Genomic DNA, 4,626 nt, shown 5'->3' with positions numbered 1-4,626 from the left:
TCCAGGTTAGGCTCTAGAGACTTCTGAAGCTACAGCTTTTGGGGACCCCTGTCTCCAAGTAAAGGAAGCTAAGGCTGTGGTCTTCAGAAATTCATTACCTTTTTCATCGGGCCTATCTGGGCAAAACAGATGAAAACATAGTGTTTTATACTTGTACTTTCTCTTGTACAGATCTCTTCCTGTTAGCAGCTGTGGGGCTCACAGTATCTTGAGATCCTTTATGTACCGACAGGCCTCATTCCCTGGCCTCATGGAGGGGGATGGGGGACTACTCGCTCAGAGGCCACAAGTTTAAATCGTACGAAGTTGAGTTACTTGAGGTGTCTACTTCTGAGATGCTGAGGGGGCAGGGTTGAACCCCTAAAACCCAGCCATGTTTTGCTACTTTGCCAGTTCTGCCAATTTCCAGCTTCTCCAATGTGGTCTGAGTAGGCATGTCTTCCCTATCACTGGGTTCCAGCTAGGTAAGGCATATGGTGTCCAAATAGATGTCATTTTGGAGACTCCACACACATTCCTACAGACTCAGAACATTCTGGAACTTCCCTCTCGAGACTGCTTCCCTGAGCCCTGAACTCACTCAACAGGCACCAAATAATTTTGTGAACCTACTATGCTGTGTGCCAGCCGAGGCATAAAAACAATTTCCGCCCCTCTCCTCACCTACAAGAAATGCATAGAAAGGCATGATCCGGCCTGCAAAGAAGTCCTTTATTTTTGATGGGTATTACAGGTGTGAGGACCCCTTGTTGGCCTCACCTGGCTTCCAGTAATCAGTCTGCCAGCAGAAACCAAATCCACCCTCAGAATGAAGACTGGCCACTTTGTTCAAGCCATTCATGACACTGTACCACGGCTCTGACTATACCTGTTGGTAGGGACAGCTAGATTGTCCAGCACAGTGGCTGATTCATAATGGTGACCAGTAAATACATTTGGTATTTGCTGAGCCAAATGTGATAAGTCCCTTAGAGCAGCTTCCAAAGGGGAAATTCTATTTCCCACATGCAGGTAAGATAGGATCTTGATTCTTCCAGGAACCTGGCTTGGCTTGTTTTTGGGTGTGTGATCAAGCTGATTCAGAGCTGTGTGAGGGAAGGTAAAGCCTGTAGCAGACAAGCCAGGGCTGGTTAGCAACTTTCCACTGTGTCAGGAGCCCCAGAGAGAGGTTTCCCAAGTTCTATCTTGTCTGCCTTTTTAATTTTTATTTTTAAGTCCATGGGATTTATTTTCTTTCTTTTTATTGACATATAATTTACATACAGTAAAATTCACCTTTTTTAGTGTACAGTTCTGAATAAATACAGACATGTAACCACCACCACAGTCAAGATATAGAACATTTCCATCATCCCCCCAAATTCCCCTGTATCCCTTTGCAGCAGATCCCAGCCCCTGGCAACCACTGATCCAATTTCTGCATCAATACTCTTGCCTTTTCCAGAGGTCCTTTCAAATGGAATCACACAGTAAATAGACTTTTGAATCTGGCTTCTTTCATTAACATAATGCATTTGAGGTTCCTCTGCATTGTTTCCTGTGTCAGTAGCTCCGTCTTTTTTTATGGCTGACTAGTATTCCATCATGTTGCCAGATCACAGTTTATTCATTCACCCACTGAAGGATATTTAGGTTTTAATGGCTGTTGGTAATGACAGATAAAGCCTTGACAACTATTTGCTCATGGGTTTTTATGTGAACATAGGTTTTTATTTCACATGGGTATTCCACCAGGGGAAGATTGTTAGCTTGTATGGCTGTAACGCTTTTGAAATTCTTTTTCATGAAGAGAAGAGTTGAAAAAAACGGCGATGCTTTTTTTAAAAAAATTAAGTTTTTATCATCATCTGAATCACATAAGCTGAGTGCTTACCATAAATACTCAGTATGCTAAACACTTTACACCTCAGCATTTTATTCACTGGGTGACCTCAGGCAAGTCACATGACCTCTCAGAGCCTCAGTTTCCCTACCGGTAAAACGGAGGTAATGACAGTCCAACCTCATAGGATTATTGTCAGGATTAAATGAGTTAATACACATCAAGTGCTTGGAACCGGCCTGACACAGAGTAGGACCATGTCAGTGTTAGCTATTATTATGATGTTCATTTCCTGGCCCCTCTCAAATTCATCCACATAGCAACCCTGGGAGGTAAGATCTACCCTTATCCCATTTTATGGAGGACATACCTAGCAATTCGAGAGGTAGAGCAAGTTGTGCAAGATCACACAGGCAGTAAATAAGTAAATAGTGGGTCCAGGATTTCAACGGAGGCTGACCGACTCCAGACTCACCTGCTTAGTTCTTTTTATTTTTTATTTTTTTATTTATTTTTGGCTGCGTTGGGTCTTCGTTGCTGCGCGCGGGCTTTCTCTGGTTGCAGTGAGCGGGGGCTGCTCTTCGTTGCGGTGCGCGGGCTTCTCATTGCGGTGGCTTCTCTTGTTGCGGCGCGCGGGCTCTAGGGCATGCAGGCTTCAGTAGTTGTGGCTCGTGGGCTCTAAGATAGCAGGCTCAGTAGTAGTAGTTGCTCCGCGGCATGTGGGAGCTTCCTGGACCAGGGATCGAACCTGTGTCCCCTGCATTGGCAGGCGGATTCTCAACCATCGCGCCACCAGGGAAGTCCTGCTTAGTTCTTATATTAGGGTTCTATTGGATACCAAAGAAACAGAACCAGTAGGATATATGTGTTTGTGAGTGTGTCTGTGTATTAAGAGATTTATTTCAGGCATTGGCTCACACGATTGTGGGGGCTGGCAAGGCAAGTCTGAAATCTGTAGGGCAGACCAGCAGGCTGGAAACTCTTGGCCAGGAATTGGATGCTTCATCCTCAGGGAAACCTCAGTATTTGCTTTTAAGGCCTTTCACTGTTTGCTTTTTTTTTTTTTTTTTTTTTTTGGCCTCGCGGCTTGTGGGATCTTAGTTCCCCAACCCAGGATTGAACCCCAGCCTTCGGCAGTGACAGCGCAGAACCCTAACCACTGTACCGCCAGGGAATTCCCTCAGTGTTTGCTTTTAAAGCCTTTCAACTGATTGGATGAGGTCCACCCACAATACCAATGGTCATCTCCTGTACTTAGAGTCAACTGATTATAGATGTTAACCTAACCACATCTACAAAACACCTTCACAGCAGCACTTAGTGTTTAATTGAATAACTGGGTACAATTGCCTAGCCAAGTCGATGCATACAGCTACCCATCACATCTTCTCTTCTTCTCTGAGTTGAGAGCTCAAACCTCTGCTGAGATTTCTGCAGAGGCCACTTTTCCAATAACATTCCAAAGTACCCAGTGAATGTCCAGGTCAAAGAATCATAGCCATAAGAAGAGATGTTGAGTTTGGTTTTTGTTTTTTTCTTTTGCGGGGGGTGGGGGTGGGGGGATTTAAACAATTAAAACTTCCTGAACATGACCCCAGGCTTACTCAAGGAAGGGAGAGTTCCCAGCTCTCAGGTTGCCCCTAAACACAAGGACACCCTTCGCATGTTGTTTTTGGCCCACTCAGAGCTAATGTGAAGACCCTTGGAGGCTGCCACATCTGTTAACTCTTAAATTTATAAGTGTGAGGAAATCCACAAGCTCTGAGTTTTTCCCCATGGTGACTCTCCCGCTATCTGTTTATGTAGCTTTTTAAAAAATCAAACTCTGTCCCCTCCATGATTGGTTCAGGAACCCTGCAGTGCTGTGCCCCTGGGCACCCAGCCCAGACTCATCCTCCCAGGTCAGCTGGTGTGTGTCCTAGTCCAGAGTCCTTACTGACACGGTTACCCTGGGGTCGGGGGTGGCCAGGGATGGCCGGAATCCCCCTGCTAGACAGCAGGGGAAGGCCATGGCATCTTTCTCAGGAGTTCCAGCCTGCACAAGGGCAGTAGTTACCAGAAGCTTTTTGCCAGGAAGCCGGTGGCTCAGCAGCCCACCATTCAACCAGACGGCTAGTCACCCCTTTGACAGCACTTCCTCTAGGCCAGGCCTGTCCTGGGCACTTCACAAATGTTGAATCAACGTCAACTTCAAAGCCCTATGAGGCAGGTACAACTACTACCCCCATTGTACAGATGAGGACGCTAAAGGCCCTGGAAGGCTCAGTAACCAGCCCAAGGTCACACAGCCAGGAAGAGCTGGAACCAAGAATGAAACCGGGCTGTCTGGCTCCAGAGCCAGTGTCACACCGCCCAGACCTCCCAAGCAGTTCTTCCAGGAACCTCTCCCCTTCACAGGGCACCACCACCTACCCCCCCTCTTCCCTCTTCCCTTCTCAGGTGGTACCCCTTTCTGAGCCTTCTTACCCTGTCAGCCCTGCACTTGACCACAGACACCCCAGACTCTCAGAGCCGAAAGGGATCATGTTGCCCACAGATGAGGAAACAGAGGTCCTGAGAGGTGTATGACACGCCCATGTCTCCCCCAAATCATAAAGGTAGTGGGGAGGGGAAAAAGAAGCAGGTGTATTAAAAACAGCCAGGAATATTTACGAAGCGTCGGTTCCAGACACGTTTCTGGCACTGGAGACCCAGCACTGTTAAGACCCAGTCCCTGCCCTCGTGGTGATCGCAGGCTGGGAGGAGGGTGACATTTAGCATGAAAACCAAGGAACAGGGTAATTTCAAATTTCAGTGGCAGGGGT

This window comes from Balaenoptera acutorostrata, chromosome 2 (genome assembly GCF_949987535.1).
Source record: "Balaenoptera acutorostrata chromosome 2, mBalAcu1.1, whole genome shotgun sequence".
NCBI classification, from domain to species: Eukaryota; Metazoa; Chordata; class Mammalia; order Artiodactyla; family Balaenopteridae; genus Balaenoptera; species Balaenoptera acutorostrata.
Note: the sequence above shows the minus strand (reverse complement) of the source record.